Raw genomic sequence first — 20,280 nt, forward strand, 5'->3', positions numbered from 1 at the left:
CTAGCTGGCCCTTATAGTCCTGTGGAGGTGTGTTTACCCTGTACATACCTCCGACCACACTGCTGACAACAACGAGCTCCGGACCTTTTCTCACAGTCACAGACCCGAGGCTTCGATGTGCGTCGTGGCAACCTGGTATGGCAACACACACAGAAATAGCATCAGCGAGCTCCATGAGGCCTTGCACTGAAGAGACTGTATGTTTTGATTGTAGAGCCTTGACATTTTTAAAGGCTGTGTGTGTGTTCCTGTTGCATTGCCTTGCAGCCCTCAGGGGCCTCGTATGAAAGCCCCCCATTCTATAGACCCACTAATGTTCAAACATGCCTTTGACTTGATCCATCAATCTTAATGCTGGCTGAGGCCGGCCGTTGCAAGCACAAAGTTCACTATGATGTGCTCGGATTTGCTATCTGAACCATGACCCGGTTCTGAGTGTTAGGAGGCCAAAAGAAAAGCATTTTGGTTGGATACCATAAACGTCTCAACTGCACAAGTTATGATAAGTTCTTCAACTCCTAATTCAAGGTTGCTTAGTTTGGGCTGCAACTAACAATTACTTTCTTTTTTAAAATCTTATTTTTATTGTCATTCATTCATTCATTATCTGTATCCTGTTCAGGGTCACGGGGGGGGGGGCTGTAGCCGATCCCAGCTGACATTGGGTGAAGGAGGGGTTCACCTTGGACAGGTCTCCACACTATCACAGGACTGACACATAGAGACAGACAACCATTCACTCTCACATTCACATCTACGGCCCTTTATTTTTATTTGGAAAAACAATATAACACCCTTTTCCAGTTTTCCTCATCCAGTGGGGAAAGAAGTATTCAGATGTTTTACTTGAGTAAGAGTAGCCGATCCCAGCTGACATTGGGTGAAGGAGGGGTTCAGCTTGGACAGGTCTCCACACTATCACAGGACTGACACATAGAGACAGACAACCATTCACTCTCACATTCACATCTACGGCCCTTTATTTTTATTTGGAAAAACAATATAACACCCTTTTCCAGTTTTCCTCATCCAGTGGGGAAAGAAGTATTCAGATGTTTTACTTGAGTAAGAGTAGCAATACAGTGTACAAATACAGTGTAAAAATACTGCATTCAAAATCTTACTTATGTAAAAGTACAAAAGTATTGGCATGAAAATATACTTGAAGTACCAAAAGTCAACTCATTATGCAGAATGGCCCATTTCAGAATAAAGTTATATAACTCAATTATAATTATTGATGTATTCATGTGTCCATCACTCTAATGTTGGAGCTGGTAAAGGTGGGGCTAATTGTAATAACCTAATATACTGCTGGGTAGCTTCATTTATAATAACCATCATTTATTAGTTGATTTATATTTCTGTTAATAATCTGAATCTGCAAAGTAGGGAGAGAGAGAGAGAGAGAGAGAGGGGGAAGGAGAGGGAGAGAGAGAGAGAGAGAGAGGGAGGGGGGGGGAGGAGAGAGAGAGAGAGGGGGGGTGGGAGAGAGAGAGAGAGAGAGGGAGAGGGGGGGGAGGAGAGAGAGAGAGAGAGGGAGGGGGGGGGAGGAGAGAGAGAGAGAGAGGGGGGGGGGGGAGGGGAGAGGGAGAGAGAGAGAGGGGGGGGGGAGAGAGGGGAGAGGGAGAGAGAGAGAGAGAGAGGGAGAGAGAGAGAGGGAGGGCTCTGTGCTCGTGTGCTGAGTTCAGTGTGTTGTCTCCGTGTGTTGTTGTGTGTCTCTGCAGGAGACAGAGAGAGCTACCAGGTTGGTGAAAGTTGTGCTGAGAGCAACATTACTTCTTCTAAAGTAGAACCTCTACACACATCCGGGTGAGTTTATGTCTTGAACTAACTTTTATTGGTGTTTAGCGGCGCTCAGTGTGGTTTACTTCAGCCGGTGTCGAGCCAAATAGTGTGTCCTCGTCAAATCAGAGCCTGTCAGAGAGTTGACGTTCTGTTAATACATCATGGTTCTCTCGTTCTCATGGGAGAGATGCCGGGAGGACGAAGCTAACCTGCTAGCTACCATTAGCCGCTGCTGAGCGCTGAACTTAGTTCCGTGGTGGCGGTAAACGTTGTGCTTTGATTCAGCACCGTGCCGTGCCGTGCCGTGCCTTATTTAGTCTCTCTGGCTATTTAGTAGAGGAAATAGCCTCTGCTGGACTTGCTTGACAACAGTGCCCCCCTGGCTAGCCGGCTAACAGGCTAACAGGCGGACTGGCTAGCACTAGCCTGCCAGTAGCAGCCTAGTCGGAGCCACATCACTTCATTGTAGTGTTCTGGTTGTTAGTGCACCCAATCATTCGGTTATTGCTTTATTTCGACCCAGAATCGCTTGAATGAATGAGTGAATGAGTGAGTGGGTGAAGTGAAATGCTTTGGGTCCGAGTTATAGCAAGTTTTAACAGTTGAACAACTCTTTCCATCTGCGATCACTGCGTTCAAACTACTGTGTAGAGTCTATGTGCTGCTGTAGGCTACATCTATGTGCTGGAGGCTACATCTATGTGCTGGAGGCTACACACTCTGGCAGGTGGTTGGAACAAAATCTGACATGTTTCCTTTCTGCTGTTCTACTGTGTGATCTTCTCAGCCCGTCTAACCGGTAGAAGAGCCCTATTCTCCTACTTTAATGAACTGGTTTATGGTCTCAGGCTATGGTTGTAAATACCCGACGACAGCAGCTGTTTCTTTCTCTCCTCCTGACATGAGCTGCCAATGACTGACTCGATTTCACCCCATGGGATGTTATTGGAGCACATACTTCATTACATCCAACAGCAGCAATACTGTACATCATTGTCCATGGTTGATTCAGTCCAGTATTATGAGTCATTGCAGTGTTGAGGTATAGGTGGTGGTACCCAGTCCCATCCAGTATATATGGTAGGGGGCTATACTTCCATGGTTGGTATTGATTGTTTAAGAAATTAGTTATGGCTAAGGATTTTCCAAGATTTGAGTCCACATTGGTTTGCTGTCTGCAACACAGTAACACTGAATTGTCTTGTCTGGTCTTAAAAAGTGTCAGGACTCCAAATGAGTTCTATATTTGTCGCCAGCTTTACATTAAAACCAGCCTGAGAGACCAAATCTTGGTGGTTCTGAGAGGAATGTGCTTTATGGTGGCTCTCAATGCACCGAAATGGCGCTCTTTTGTTGGAGAGGACATACAGCAACAGCTGCACTCCTCAACAACAGTGTGTGTGTATGTGTGTGCGTGCACGTGTGTGCATATGTGTTTTGAGTCGGTTGGTATGCCAGCCTGTAATTGCAGCATTTCTGGAATGCTGGTTGAATTCAGTGACTTAAACATTGTGGACAATGGCTGTTGTGGATGAACCTGATCTCTTCATGGTAGAAGTTGCTTTGCATGTTCTTTGCATGGCCTTGTCTAGCTGTGTGTGCCTCAGTATTCACTTTAACACCTTGGGGACGAGTTAGGGCACGCAGAGCTTCATATAGCCCCGAAAGGAAAAGATGCAAAGTCATTTCTATAATCAGCAAGATATAAAAAGAATCACATATGATGTGGCGATAAAACCAAGTGTAAACCAAGGCTGATATATGATGCCGATTTTTTTGCCAATTTGTTTGGCTGGTTTTCTTTTTTCCTCCATCTGATAAAATATAACCGCTTAATAATAACAAATGATACTCAAAATTTCTTAATTTAAGTAAACATTTATTGAACAACACTTATGGTCTGTCTCTCCAATCCGCATTTTGTGTCTGCACTTCAGTGCATCTCTATTTTATTTAGTGCATGATGGTTAATAGTAGTAATAGTACAGGGCTCAAAACCTTTTAAGCACCTTTCCAAAACTTTCCTAAAGCATGTTTTTTATTTGTTTGTTGACAGACACCGTTACAAGCTATATGGCCATAATCTAAGTGATCACAAAAAAATAATAATGACTTTGTTCACTCGTATTACACAGCCTGCTGCTCATATCTGCATGATTGAGCTGCACCCGCCACACATCACAGCATCACAGCAAAGCCGGCGTGGCGTGGCGCAAGCCATTGGAAATAATGTGTTTCAGAGTGCAGTGGTGCCGTTGTCACATTGTGTCTGAAAGGACCTTCAGTGAGTGAGAGAAGGAGAAGGACATGGAGGGTACTAAGAGAAAGAAATACTCAAGCAGGGCACAAATGAATGAATGAATGAAAACTGATGAGAATTTGCCTAGGTTATACCAGAGATTCACACAAGTTCATGCCAGAGGAGCAAATTATTCAATTTTCTTTCCTGAGAATTAAAAGTAAAATTAAAAGTAGACCTATTTAACATAAAATGCTGTTGCAGTGTACTAATTATTTTGTTATTTCCATTCTTTAAAAGTCACCAGAATGCAGGAAACAAAGTCTCTAAAACTAAATTTTTTTCTCCTTGCTTTGTAGGGATACACGTTCCGACTTTTTCAGTCATGATATCGATACTGATACTTGGACTTAGGGTATCGGCCGAGTACCGATCCGATATACCAGTGTTTGATTAATAAGCTGTATGTCTCACTGTGTGGAAGTGATTGGGATCATTATTTTATGTGTAAGACAACATCAGGCTTGACTTAAACATTGCTTTCTTAACTTTTAAAACAAAATGTAACAAATAAATAGATACATCTAGTACGGATGCCCCCCCGGGCGCCTCCCTAGGGAGGTGTTCCAGGCACGACCAGCTGGGAGGAGGCCACGGGGAAGACCCAGGACTAGGTGGAGAGATTATATCTCCACACTGGCCTGGGAATGCCTCGGGATCCCCCAGTCAGAGCTGGTTAATGTGGCTCGGGAAAGGGAAGTTTGGGGTCCCCTGCTGGAGCTGTTGCGGCCCGACCCCGGATAAGATGTTGAAGATGAGTGAGATGATAACAATAAAAGCCAATAAATAAGAACAACATATCTTAAAAAATCCTCTAAAAAGCAGTCATAAGACACACTGCACTGTTTTCGGTGATGATAGACTGTCGCTTAGGCCATATGTTATCATCATTATGTTATGCCCCCCCCCCTTCCCAGAATGTTTATATGGATGTTTAAAACTAAAGAATATTGCTTGAGTGACCAGTCGATGCATTTCTTTGGAACATCCCAGTGATGGGCCCTATGTCCCAGCAGACTGGGTTTAGCAATGCTATATATACTATACTCATCACCTGAGAATCTTCTCCTTTATTACAAGTGTAAGGCTCATGTAAACTGACTAACCAGTTCATGTTGGGTTTTGTGTGGTGCTTGTGAACCACGTAAAGGGTTCAGATGGTGCGCTGAAGCGATGTGGTGCAGCAAATGTTCAAACACTGAAAAGAGCAAAAAGACATGTCAGACTTTACAAATGTGTCTTGGCAGAGCCTGAATGCAGTGTGTGTGCGTGCGTGTGCATGTGTCTGCGCGTGCATGCATGTGTGTGTGTGTGCGCGTGCTCTGGCAGAGCAGTAACTGTCGGATTGCAGTTTAAAGTCTTGTAGTTTTGTTCTCTCACGGCTCAGTGTTTGCGTCTATGACAGAATAACAGGATATGGCATCTCACACCCTCTCAAACACTGCCATTTTCCACGTTGTGGTTTTTAACCTGTCGTTGCATTACAGTTTGCCTGAGGCGAGCACGGGGGAAAGCCTTTGTGTTGCATCGCGGTGTTTCTTTTGTACTTATTTAGCACTGCTAGACTGCCACAAAAAGAGCGTTCCCACAACTTCTGAAGAAAATACAATAAGAAAAGAATGCATAAATACAAGGGGTGGAAAAAAATCTATGTATTGCGATCCTTTTTTTTAATTATATATTTTTTAATGCCAGAATTGATAATATATTTGCTTAATTTGAGTCTATGTGGAGGTAGAAGGAAGTTATGCTTTTATTGTTGTAGTCTGAGTAACGTGACAGCATATCTGTTTCAATAACCCAAACAAAGTGGTAGTGAGCCAAAACCATGGATGTATTATTAGAACGAGAAAGTATAAAACGCTGGAGGGTCCGTGTGGATACGACCTGCACCCTCCCATGCTAAATCCAGCGTGGTAAACACCAAACATCCAGTTAAGGATGGAAACACTTTGGGTTTCACACATTGACAGGAAAAGCAGAGCTAGACATCATGGCTAAAGCTGCATGCTAACTCTTTCATGGACAGGAAACGTTGTCGTATGGCGGTAACGTGCTGTCCAGCTTGCCAGCACTCAAATCTCTGTGGTCAAATGGGCCGACGGTTCAACTGTAGAGCACCCATATACTGACTTTTATGTTAAATGCATTCAAACGGCCCCGATGGAGCTGACCATGGATGGATAAAGAGAACGGAGCTGACGGGAGAGCTAGAGATGGACTTGGCGGAGTTACCGGAAGTATACACGTGTGACTACATCTGGTTTTCAAAATAAGGTGTTAACTAAGGGAACTGTGTATACAACATACATATATGGAAACAAGATTGATTGAATTATATTCACCAGAAGTATAAAACATTACATGTCCCTTATAGATTAAAAAGAAAATACCTCTAATTTGAGGGAAATGTATTTATTCTTTGATTTTTGGGTTGCTTGAAAAAAATGTATTAACAATTCCTGGCAATAACTGATATATTTGACATCTCTCACTTCATACATGCTGAAAATCAAACATTTTTACCGTATTAATTTAGATACTGTATTTTCCAAAGTAAAAGCCTCTAGAAGTGTATGATTCAACTTTTCCCCATGGTCTAGTGTTAAAATAGTTAACAAAAATCGCAACAAATTGTAATATCGAATCGCAATGTAAAATATGCATTGATGTCAAAGCTAAAGCAAAACTACACAGCAGTGCATACAATCCATCACTTTTGGGTTGAATACGTGTTGACATGATCAAAGAAACACAGCTTCCACCTGAAACACGGTTAGAAAGCTGGCATTGCTGCCTTCTGATGTGTGAAATATGATGACTACAGCCATTACAGTCATATTACAGAGAGGCATCCAGCTGCTGAAATGTGCTGCTTTAAAGTCTCACCAGGCTGGATAATGGTAATGTGATATTTGCAGTTAAGCTGCTCTCAAACTCCAAATGCTTGCTGCAGCATTTTTTGTTTGTTAGAGTCCAACTATGAATCACAATTTGCTTTGTGACACTATATGATACATTCTGAAGGATTTCCTTCCAGCACTGTGCCAAGTCTAATATCTGATTTGAGGTTTTAGCTGAACAAGCAGTGTGAATCCTTCTTATATCATTATCGCACTTTTGATGCCAACTGAGGTTAGCCTGCAGCACTGCTAGACTGTCTCTGGTGATCACACATTTGTTTATGTGTGTCAAATTAGAGTTCCTCTTCCTCCTGTGTTCAACTGAAGAATGAGAACGTCACCGTTGCACCAAAAGGAAATAAATAGAAAGTAACAGCCGTTATTTTTAAGCTAAAGCAAATTTAGCAACTGTTTTCAGGTATGGCCTGGACAAAGTAATTGTTAGTTCATGGCTACATTGTGCACATCCTTTCAGGAGAAGCTGAACACTCTCAATACACTTATTGAAATCATTATTTAATTTGGACTGAACAAACTGGCTAAGAAGTCCCTCAGCTCCTCAGCTCCTGGCTCTTAGTGCTCAGCTCTTCTCCTGTTGTCAACGACTAATCATCCAGTTTACTGCGGACCACCAGCCACCGCTGACTCAGCCAATGCTGCCATCTGGGCTGGAACAGAAAACACAACAGACTTCTCACTGGCTCTCCAGCCTCAGATGCTCAGCTAACAGATTGGATGTGTGTGCGAGTGTGCGAGTGTGCGAGTGTGTGTGTGTGCGAGTGTGTGTGTGTGTGTGTGTGTGTGTGTGTGTGTGTGTGTGTGTGTGTGTGTGTGTGTGTGTGTGTGTGTGTGTGTGTGTGTGTGTGTGTGTGTGTGTGTGTGTGTGTGTGTGTGTGTGTGTGTGTGTGTGTGTGTGTGTGTGTGTGTGTGTGTGTGTGTGAGAGACACAGTAAATAGTGAAAGAGAAATAAACTGTATACAGTAACATGAAGATGGAGAGGAAAAAGTTTTAAAAATTAAAATAATAAAATGATATATCCTCCTTTTTAGTTTTCATAAGATATCATTGCAACAACCATATGAAGGCGTTTGATTTGACATCCAAACAGGCGTGTTCACTCATTCTGACTAGACATCTGTTCAGGTTAAAGTTGGTTGGATGTATTGTTATGACACGCTCTTTATTTTTTTATTGTGTATTTCTAATATGTACTAGCTCTGGGCGATATGGAGAAAATCAAATATCACAATATTTTTTACCAAATCAATATCGATATTGTAGAGTTGACCATTGCTGCTTTCACAAAATATTTACACAATGAGATTTTTTTATAAATAATCATCACTAATGTGGATATAATGACTATGTGGTTAAAGGCAAATAATAGAACACCTATAACAGACTGGTAAGTTCAGAATATCACATCACTTTATTGTAATGTAGCCTTTAAACCCAGGAAAAGCCAACACTTATTCCATATTACAATATTACGATATCCGGAATCTAAGACGATATCTAGTCTCATATCACATATCGATATAATATGGATATATTGCCCAGCCCTACTAGACGTCTGTTCAGGTTGAAGTTGGTTGAACATATGCTGGGGTGTACTAATAACAATGGATGTGCTTGTTATGACACACGCTCTATATTTTTTTTATTGTTTATTGCCAATACTGTATTTACCCAGGACTCTCTGGAAAGCAGTATTAATACTGAGTGGATTCTCCTGGTGAAAGTGATTGGGCTCGATGGAGGCAGTGTAGGTGTAGTTTAGTAAAGCGCTAAAGTAAAGTGCATATAAATGCAGCATCCCTACTCTGCTTGTTTCTGTGTCTTTACCACATGCATATGACATGTTGGTGTGTGACTGCAACTTCAGAAAATAAATGAAAACACCTGTGGGTGGACCAAGGGTGCATAGGGACTTTACGGGGCGGCTGTGGCTTAGAGGTAGAGCGGGTCGTCCACCAGTCGGAAGGTCAGCAGTTCGATCCCCAGCCCCTCCACATGACAAAGGTCGCGTCCCGAAGGCTGAGCCATCGGTGTGTGAATGAGTATTTAGATTAGATCCTGATGGGCAGGTTGGCTCCTTGCATGGCAGCCTCTGCCATCAGTGTATGAATGTGTGTGTGAATGGGTGAATGCTGACATGTAGTATAAAGCACTTTGAGCGGTCGGAAGACTAGAAAGGAGCTATATACTGTAAATTCTAGGCCATTTACCATTTATGATTAGTAATTACTATCAATAATAGGACAATTTAAAGACATTTTGACATGCCAAAGCAAGAAAATAAATGATGGCTGAATTCCATTTAGCTGTTTCAGTTTCAGGGTCCTGACATTTTGCATGCAGGGTCCTGCAGGTTCAGGGTCCTGACATTTTGCATGCAGGGTCCTGCAGGTTCAGGGTCCTGACATTTTGCATGCAGGGTCCTGCAGGTTCAGGGTCCTGACATTTTGCATGCAGGGTCCTGCAGGTTCAGGGTCCTGACATTTTGCATGCAGGGTCCTGCAAGTTCAGGATCCTGACATTTTGCATGCAGGGTCCTGCAGGTTCAGGGTCCTGACATTTTGCATGCAGGGTCCTGCAGGTTCAGGGTCCTGACATTTTGCATTTTGCATTGCCCCACTGCCGTGGCTCAAAGGTGCTCTATACGATATCCAGAGCATTAATACAGCAGCAGATAACTATTGTCTATGTAAAGTAGGAATGTTAATAATGAACCGTTTTATCGTTAACCCACATTAAGCATTTTAACCGATTAACGCTATCGGTTAAAACAGTTAAAAGAAAAGTTAATAATTAATTAAAATGATGAGCGGCTCAGAGGAGCGGCTGGTAGCCGGCAGCAATAGGCAATAGAAATACTCCTAATCTTGCATTTAGCACCTTTAATGGGACATTTGAATACAACAATGCCAGCATTAACAGTATTAGTAACCCCTGTGCTTTTTCTTACAATGACGAGTCAAAATGAAAAAGGCCTGTGACTACTCAGGGTTATCATTTTAGCCATAATTGTGTACCCATTTACACAAGGAGCCTTTTCAGTCCCACAATTTGGCAAAGCAGGATTAATGAATCTCAGCTGTTAGAACAGCTTATCTCTTAAAAGCTTAAAGTGTATTAAGCCACCAGCCTTCAATGTTCACCAGGAATAATGTCCTCCAGTCAAATTTCTCCAATATTTGTATTCATTGTTGGACGGCCTCGATCTCCTCCTGTTTTTTATTACTTTCAGTAAATTAGTTATTTATGTCTAGTCAACCATGGTCGGTGTCGCCATGCAAATCTGTCTGCTCCAAGTTCCTGTTTTACCCCAAACCACCCGTCTCTTTATCTGTCCGTCTGTGATAATAAGTGTGTGTTGAACTGCGCTGCTTTATGACCCCGCACACTTCCCGCTCACGTTTCACTTTTCATACTCACATCCTGTCAGCGGGACAACAGCTCTCTGTGAGTCTGTTTGCTGTGTGCAGTCTCAGTATGCTCTCGCTGGCTAATACTGTACTGTGCAGGGGCCGTGCTTGTAATTGTCAGTCCTGTTGAGTTTATTACCCCTCAAGTGCTCCAGTATTACTGTTGCTATGCTTTTCTTTTGGTTTGTCATAATGTTACTTTCTGATGAAACAACATAGACTCTCCACAGAAATCATTCAAGCTTGTTTTATAATAGGAAATGGATTTTTTTAGGGGGTTAACTAAGAGGGTTTCAAACCCTCCAGCTTCCAAAACACATAGCTCACATGTGCTAATGCACAGCAATGTTTAAGGATGTTCTTTTTTTCAAGATTTATTTGAACTCTCACCTGCTTTGATTCAATACTATCACAATACTTGGGTGCCGATATGTATTGCGATTTTTAAGTATTGCAATTCTACAAGTATTGCAATTCGATATTATGACTTTTTTAACACTAGACCATGGGAAAAAGTTGAGTCATACACTTCTAGGGACTTTTACTTTGAGAAATATCTAAATTGATACAGTAAAAATGTTAGATTTTCTGCATGTATGTAGTCAGAGATGTCCTGAAGACAAATATATCAGTCATTGTCAGGCATCAAAGAATAAAGACATTTCTCTCACAAATTAGCAGTATTTTCTCCATTGGGGCCGTTTGAATGCATTTAACATAAATGTCAGTATCTGGGTGCTGTACAGTTGAGCTGATTTGACCACGGAGATGAGAATGGCGGCTGGCTTGACTGCACGTTACTGCAATACGATAACGTTTCCTGTCCGTGACAGAGTTAGCATGCAGCTTTAGTCGTGATGTCGAGCTCTGCTTTTCCTGTCAATGTGTGAAACCCAAAGTGTTTCCATCCTTTACTGGATGTGTAGTGTTTACCACGTTGGATTTAAAATGTGAGGGTACAGGTCGTATCCACACTGACCCTCCGCCATTTTTTACTTTCTTGTTTCGGCTCGCTGTGGTTTGTTTTGGTTGACGGATACGGGACGGATATGATGTCACATTACTCAGACTACAACAATAAAAGCGGTAACTTCCTTCTACCTCTGCATAGACTTAAATGAAGCACTTACGGTATATTGATTCTGGCATTCAAAAATCTATTTCAAAATCGGAAAAAAAAAAAAAAAAAAATCGTGATACATAGATGAATTAAATTTTTTCCCCACCCCTATTATTTAGCTTTGTAAGGTGTCATGCTGCCTCTTTCAGATAAGTAACCTGTTGTTTTTTAAACAAACCTGAGTGGTGGTACGACTGGGTCATTTAAAATGCACACCATCTGTCCTATCGATTTTATATAAACTACTTTGAACCACCGGCTTCTTTGCTTTGCCAGTTTATTAATGCACAAATGCCCAAAGCATCTTGCTTTCTAGGCCATTGGAAAATTGGAAAGATTTGGAGAATATGATACAGAACAAATAGGTTGAAAGTTATGAAACTACAAGACAAAGAGTCTCATTCTTTGTCACCTGTCCTACTTGTGTCATGCTACACAGGTGCTATAAATCAGCAATTTTGATCACGCATCTCTTTACAGAGTTGATTGCCATTTAACAAACGGCAAACGTTGTCACACTTCTGCTCTGTGAATCCCGCTTTCTGGTTTATGAAGTGAAATTACCTGTAAGCCACTTCTCCTTTTGCTGTTTCAGTATGATGCTTCTGCCACATCTGTGAGTTTGAATGCATTTACAGTTGTTGAGTTTAAAAACAGTTTGTGATACAAATATGCATCACAGAGTGCACCACTAGCTGAATGTATAAAAAGTATAGTATTTAACCTTGACAGAGATTAGAGAGCTGACTGCGTGCTGCCAAGCCACCTGTTTTTTCTGCATTTCCACAGCTGGCAGAGTGATCTTGGCCTCCGCCTCTGACCGGCTTTTTGCAATTCAGCAGCACTCTCACTGATCTCAGCAGGTGCAGGAATCCAGAGATTTACAGCTGTTTATTGTTCATGACAAGCTAACAGTCTGAGAGAGCAGGAATATTAAGAGGACAGCCGTCACGCTTTAGTAAGGGTTAGGGTGTATCAGCGAGGAAAACCAGTGGAGTGAACAAAACAACAGCAGTTCGGTCAGGGCAGGGCACCGACTGTGTCAAAACTGATTTACTGTGTTTGTGTGTGGGTGCCCGTGTGTGTGCGTGTGTGTGTGTGTGTCCGTGTGTGCGTGAGCTGCAAAGTAATGGCTTGAACTCTGATCCTGAAGACTGTGTGTTGGGATTGTGATGATTAATGCTGGTTATTAGTCTTGATAATTTGATTACATCATTATTTGGAGGTCCAGAGGGTGTTGCAAGAAAAATGGATATTTTCTTTGTGTTGCATACAAGCTGCAGTCCTACCAAAACTTCAGTATACATACAGCTATGCATGGGTAATTGTGCAGTCTGTGTGTGTAAAAATATAGATATGTTCAGTTGAAATTAGTCTCAAAGGTTAACATGGCACTCTTATCACTTGCAGTAGTCAGAGTTCCTATTCTCTGACATCGTGCTTTGTACAGGCTCCTCTATTTGTAACTGAGTGTGTGTGTGTGTGTGTTGAGCTAGACTTTCACTTACCAGGCAGGGATACCAGATCTACAGCATGCAGACTCGGAGGTATCAAAGTGAAAGCAGCGTAAGGAGGAAACAAAAACAATTGACCTAGATATGTTGTATGACTAACTGAGCAAGTGCACCTGATCTTGGCCTCGGTCGAGCCAACAGACTTGTCTGATGACAGAAACCAAAGTCATGGTCTGTAAAGGTCAATTGTCGTCTGCTAGACCGATCTGAAGTGATTAGCACTGATCCTTCACAGTAGAGCCAGCGTCCATGGAAAGCCATGAAACAGGTTTGTTTTCTCAAGGAGCACCTCTGTGCCCCACTCCCTGCGTTGGTATAGCCTGTTTTTGCAGAAATTGCCTAGAGACTATTACTCTGAGCTGTGAACAATAATCTCAGCATCTTGTGTCCTCTAGCTCAGTGTTGAAGGATGAACAGTAAGTGGTTCAATATTAGCAAAATCAAATATCCCAATATTGGTAATATGAAGCTACCTTTATTTTAGGGTTGATTATTTGGGTTTTGTAAGATATTTAGATAAGAAAAAAATGAGAGGATCATTATCAATCATGCAGATAATGATAATGATAATGCAGGTATATTAATTTGTGATAATTAATCTTAACTTGAGTAGGCTATTAAAGGAATAGTTCAACATTTTGGCAAATGCTTCTTAGTTTTCTTGATTTCTTAGTTTGATAAACTGAGGTGTAAAAATGTCAATTGATGCTTTTACAGACTATCTCTTGGCCAGACACAGTGGTGCCAGTTTTGTGTGGATTAACAAGTATGAATTAAAGCTGCAGTAGTCAGTATATTTTTGGCATCATATGGCAAAAATTCCATAATAACCTTTCAGCATATTGTAATTCAAGTGTTCTGAGTGAAAAATTGACTTCTGCACCTCCTCATGGCTCTGTTTTCAGGCTTTAGATAATCTAGCCCGTGACGGGAGAGAGAGCGTTCCTATTGGCTGTTCACTCAACGGAGGCAGCTGTCAATCACTCGCAAACTCTGATCAAACGGTCAAACTAGGCAGCTCTGATCAAATACTAATCAATATTCTGTTACTGAAATGCCTATTTCTCACTTCAAATGTTTTCAGAGTCATCTTGTAGTGCACGGTTTAACTGTAAAATGAGAAAAGTTTGCTCCGGTTGGTGGGCGGTGGTTGGTATTTCCTCAACTGATCTTAACATGGCTGCCGGGTCACAAACTACAAGCTGCTAGCTTGACAGCTGTGAGTACCAACAATAGCCATGTTCGTTGTTTACGTTCATTATGATATGTTTATGTTCATAATGATAATTGTGGGGAAGAGGTTTTGGTGGGAGGCCTGAAGGGACAGACTAGATTTGGGGGCTTTTGGAGCTAGTGCTGCTAGCTGCTACTTTCATTGGAAAAAGAGTTGTTTAGTGAGTTTACTCTTGCTAGTTTCTTATCAACCCTACCTTTTAACCGTGTTAATTAGTGAGCTTCAGAGGGGCTGGTAGGTGGATTTTGTTACCTTCGGACAGGGCCAGACTCGCTGTTTCCAGTCTTTTTGCTAAGCTAAGCTAACCAGCTGCTAACTGCAGCTTCATATTTAACTGATTAATCCTCTCATCTAACTCTCTGCAATAAAGCCAATAAGCTAATCCCCAAATAATGACAAACTGTTCCTTAAGGTTCAGAACATCTTTTACTTACTGCTTAGAGGTACCAAAGATTACAAATGGACTCAATTTAAGTAGTAATAAGTAGTATAGTATAATAACATAAATCCTCGACATTATCCAGTCACAATATCACAATACGATAACTAGCAATAATGAGCAGCTCTAGTTCACTTCCCTCCGATGCAAAACATGTATCCACCTTCAGTATGGCAAGTTGTTTTGGATAAATACATTAGTTTTATTGTTTTTAGGTAATATCTATGGCAGCAGTAGCACATCTGTTTGAGTATATTGATTAGGATTACCTTGCTTCCGGGGTCAAGGTAGCTTCTGTTAGCCTAGCTCGGGTGCCTCCACCCAGCTAGTGGTGGAGATTGCTTGATGCTCTCACGTACACACTCGGTGACACTAGTTTCACACAAGACTCAGTCACACACAGACATGGTTCCCTTTGTATCTGCAGTGCTGTTGACATGCAGGGTTCGGCAGAACAGAAGTGGCATTGAGCAGAGACGTAGGAGGAATTTCTACGCCTGGAGTCCCACTCTACGCTGCAATGGCTGCTAGTAGCCAGACAGCCACTCTGCCTCCTCCTCCTCTCCAAATACCAAAACGCCCTCCTTAACTTTCCTACATGCATTTTGCCTTTTCTTTTCCCTCCTTGTATTGTTCTCTTCATGCACTCTTATGTGCTTAGGCAGTCTGTCTCTCTCTATCCCACTTTCTCTTTCTCAGCATTGACAGAAGCCTCTCTGAGTTGTTTACTACGTCCAATGACCCCCCCCCCCCTCTCTCCTCAGCTCTGTGAACAGAAAAAATGACCACTGTGAGTCTCTGTTGGCATTATCAGTGTCCCTCTCCCTCTCTCTCTACAGCACAGGCCAGATGTGGAGGAGGGATAGTGGTGAGTTTGTAATGAGCAAGTGTAAAATTAGGCAGCAGTCCCAGCTGAGTGAACCAGAGGGCACGCAGAGCCAGCACTGAACAGATCGGAGTACTGCTGCTGCATACAGTGCTTCAGTGTCACGGACTCAAGTGTGTGTGAACGTGTGGCTGTGTGATATGCTATGGTTTCTGAGTTGAGAGCATTTCAGAGAGCAACATGAGCTGTGCTTGACGTACGAGTCCTAACTGCTAAAGAGTTCTTCAGTGTGTGTAGAGTGTTTAGAGCACGGTTAGTAGACCAAAACAGTTGAATCCTGTGCTGCTATGTGAAGTAGACTGTAAGAGGGACGGATAAAGAGAGTCAATGATACAGCAGAGAGAAGCAACGCTGCCATTGTGGTGGTGACCCCCCCCCCCCCCCAGCCCGTGTCCATATTAGGGCAAAACTCAGCCAACCTCCCCTGGAGCTGGGCTCAACCCCCCAACACGCCCTGCTGTCACATTTGCTCCAGCAAAGGGAGCCTGAGGGAGACGCAGCTCCCCTAACCCAATTTGAAGGCCTGTTTTCCCGGCCAGTCACAACGGCACAAGGATTTTAAAAATGGAGGCAGAAGGCTAAGGCCAATCGTGTGTTGTTTTTTTAAGTAGCTGGCATGTTTTAATGTTTGTTTTTGAGGATGTGTAAGTAAAGGGAAACTTTGCAGATTTTAATCGGCTTTTTATCGTACACAGACAAGTTGGTAAAAAAAATCTTCAAAATTGACAGGAATTACAATTCAGGTGTAAAACTTTTTAATGCAGCAACAAATTGGTCAAAACCCAAACAGGAATTGAAATGCCAGTATATAATGTATATGGTATATAAACATAGAATTGAATTGAATATATCGGCCCAATTGTCACCGATACCCGATCCAGCTATTTGAGTCAGTATCGGCCCGATATCCGATCCAGTATCGATGCATCCCTAATTAATGTTATCAATTTTTATCACAGTTATGCTACTGACTAGGGCTGTCAACAAATATTCAAATTTTTTATATATATTTGAATGGTAAAAGAAACAGATATTTGAATAATGATGGCAGAGAACTCAGAGAGAGTGACACTGTGTCCTAACAGCAAGCTTTACGTTACGTCACGTAAACAAACCACGTACCCATCAGCTGTCACTCGAGATCAAACTTAAGACGTAACCACTTAAAAGGTGGGTGAGTAGCACTTGCTATCTTCTGACGTTTGTACTTTGTAATTGTAGAGAATAGATATACGCATATTTCCAACCTATGTGTTCTTTTAGAACGAATACTCAAACATCATTACTACCCAACTCTACTTAGTTCTTAGGTTGTATAATAGTTTGGCATACTTGTCACTTGGTACCTCTTTCAGGATTGTTTTAGGATACAAAACTTTGTAGAGTAGAACAGTAAGAACACTCAGCAGCAGGCAATGAGGTAACGAGTATGCTCAGATTATACCAGACCAAAGGTCAACGCCACATAAGTAGATCTACACTCATTTGTTTAGAGATTCATTGCCAATTCTATTAGGGTGTTTTAAGGTGTAAATGCTCACCAATTAGACCAAGTAATTTAGGAAAAACAGAAGCAGTCTGTACAGAGAGGTACTTTGGATAACACTGGCAGTGAGACACACACCAGTTAAACAATTGGTTTGTGCTTGCCAGTCATTTTCCAAGAGATTCCCAAACAGAAGTTATTTTGGGTCACTGGTGTTGATTTTGGTTTCCTTTGGTTTATACCAGGGGTGTCAAACTCAAATACACAGTGGGCCAAATTAAAAAAATTGGTACAAGTCGAGGGCCGAACTGGTTCAATGTTTATTGCAAAACTTATTGAAATTAACTTATTGCACCTGGAACTAACCTGGAACTAACAAAGCTTAAGTTATTGCCTATAAAAACAACATTAAACATTAAATAAATGAACAATCTGTTGCATTCATTTCTTATGGCTCTATCTGCAGCTTTTCCAGAGTAATTTCTAATGAAGACATTTTTCCACAGGCCAACAACAGCCAAAAAATAATTTCCTCCAAAGAAAAACCAAACATGCCCTCTGGAAATACTGAACCCCTTTAATCTATTTTTTTTTCTTAACATTTCTTGCCTAAAAAGATTCACATTTAAAAGATATTTAACCTAAAAATATTAGAATTCCCAGAAACAATACCCTACAATGTAAACCCACATTTTAAATATTTATTTTATGTGCAAGTTACTTTATGTTGAATATTTTTGTACAAGAAAAAAAGTGCAAAAAGGAAACATACATTAAAGCTCAGTTTGCTGCTCTGTGATGCACACTAGTCTAAGCCAGATACTTGGCATCTCATCTTGGATGCAAGTTCATCAATGTTTGGGGTCAGGCTCTGAGCTGAGGAAATCCTCAGGATTGAGTGACGGTGTTCATCAGTAAGACGACTCCTGTGTGATGTTTTGTTTATCTTCATCAAGGAGAACAGTTGTTCACACAGGTATGTGCTGCCAAACATGGAGAGCATTTGAGCAGCTTGGGTACGCAGCTGGGGCATTGTGTCTGGGATGAAACGTGGAAACTGTGCAGCACCCACAGAGTCATACTTTGTCTTGAGTGTGTCACTACATTGAAGTTCAATCAGCTCCATTTGGAGGTTGGTTGGTGCGCTTTCCACGTCAGCTGCAAATGGATTGCTGAGCAATTCAAACCTGCTTTTTTGGGCTTCAAAGTCGGCAAATCGCCGTGTGAAGTCGGCACCGAGTATGCTGAGTTTTTCAGCAAACTGTGCACTTGGGAACACGGCGGTAGAGACCTGCTCTTTCATAGTTTGGCAGCACGGAAAATGGCTCAAGTTTTCTTGCAGCATCTGCGTCTCCCACAGGCGCAGCTTGGTTTTAAAAGCTCTCACTGTAGCGTACATCTCTGATCACATGGCCGCGCCCCTGAAGCTGCAGGTTGAGCGCATTGAGATGGCTCGTGATGTCACACAGAAACGCCACTTCACACCGCAACTTTTTATCCCGGAGCTCTGTTGTGTCTCTCCCTTTGCTTTCCATGAACTGACAGATCTCCTCATGCAACTCGAAACATCTTTTCAGCACTTTTCCTTGGTTTAGCCATCGCACCTCTGTGTGATAGGGCAAGTCACCATATTCTGAACCCAACTCCTCCAGAAAAGACTTGAACTGGCGGTGATTTAAACCTCTGGCTCTTATGAAGTTAACTGCTCGTGTTATGGTGCTCATTACATGTTCCATTTTCAAGGCTTTGCCACACAACGATTCCTGGTGTATGATGCAGTGATAAGCTGTCAGCTCACCTGCGCCGTTTTCCTCCCGCATCTTCTCCCGGACCCTGCCCACCAATCCATTCTTTTGACCGCACATCGCGGGCGCTCCATCTGTCGTCAGTCCCACAAGTTTATCCCAAGGCAGCCCCATTTCATTTACACATCTGGATACCTCTTCAAAGAGATCTTTTCCCGTAGTTGTGCCATGCATTGATCTTAATCCCAGAAGTTCCTCTGTTACGCACAGACTTGAGTCCACTCCACGGATGAAAATTGACAGCTGGGCAGTATCAGAAGTGTCGCTGCTCTCATCCACAGCAAGGGAGTATGCGATGAAATCTTTTCCCTTTCCCACCAGCTGTTGTTGTAGATTGGTGGCAAGCTCACGTACACGATCAGCAACGGTGTTTCTGCTCAGGCTCACATTTGAAAATGCTTGCCTTTTATCTGGGCACACGACGTCGCAAACTTTCATCATGCAGTTTTTGACAAATTCTCCCTCAGTAAAGGGCCGGGCTGATTTAGCGACCTCTGTTGCCACAATAAAACTAGCCTTTACAGCAGCCTCACTTTGTGATTTGGCGTTTGTGAACATAGCCTGCTGTGACACCAGACTTCTTTTCAACTCTTCTACCTTCTGGAGCCTCTGTTTCATGTCCAGATGCTTGTACCTGTCGTGGTGTTTCGCTTCATAGTGTCTTCTTACGTTGTATTCTTTAATTACAGCCGCACCGTCTCCGCACACAAGACAAACAGCTTTGCCCTTTATATCCGCGAACATATACTCTGCCTCCCACCTGCCTTGAAAACCTCTGTTTTCAAAGTCCACCTTTCGTTTAGCCATTTTTTGGGGAGTGGGATAGTTGAAAGTTAGCCACAGTTGACTAGCTCCATAAAGCTGCTGATGAGCGAGTAGTGCAAGGGCTCGCGCTTGAAGGCTCGCGCTTGCAGGCCCTCACTAGGCAACGCACTGGCAGTGCATTGTGGGATTTGTAGTATTAGTGGTGCGTGCAATATACCGGCGGGCCAGCTCTAATAGTAATTAGATATTATCCTGCGGGCCAAAGATAATACCACTGCGGGCCGGGTTTGGCCCGCAGGCCTTGAGTTTGACATATGTGGTTTATACAAAGTCCCTCTCAGAGGAAATGGGGTGACAGACTTAAAGAGCTACTTGGTTAGTACGCAGACATATTAGACATAGGTCAGTTACACTTGTTTAATCTCACACGTGATCACATAAATTGACAGGTTTGGATGAGTACACACTGGCCAAAGAGCTTGTTGGGAGTGTTCAAACTGTGTATTGAAAAGTTCAGGCATCCATTATTTTTTGAATCGGACATCCAGTCAAGCAAAAATGTGAAAACAAAACATTTAGAGATTAATGGCGTATTAGTACTTAACGGTCATG

At 42.3% G+C, this 20,280-nt stretch overlaps 1 protein-coding gene across 3 annotated transcripts in view; it reads left to right on the forward strand.

Moving 5' to 3' along the window:
• The first annotated feature begins 1,638 nt into the window (after window positions 1–1,638).
• The window catches only part of fam49a (family with sequence similarity 49 member A), a 58,851-nt gene continuing 40,209 nt past the window's right edge, over window positions 1,639–20,280 (forward strand). For 2 of the 3 annotated variants that reach the window (XM_074615487.1, XM_074615486.1), the window contains exon 1: window positions 1,639–1,812. The gene's annotated coding sequence lies outside the window, so the exon portion shown is untranslated. The remainder of the gene's footprint in view (window positions 1,813–20,280) is intronic. The other variant, XM_074615488.1, reaches the window with a different exon arrangement.

The sequence above is a fragment of the Sebastes fasciatus genome, chromosome 18 (genome assembly GCF_043250625.1).
Source record: "Sebastes fasciatus isolate fSebFas1 chromosome 18, fSebFas1.pri, whole genome shotgun sequence".
Lineage (NCBI taxonomy): Eukaryota > Metazoa > Chordata > Actinopteri > Perciformes > Sebastidae > Sebastes > Sebastes fasciatus.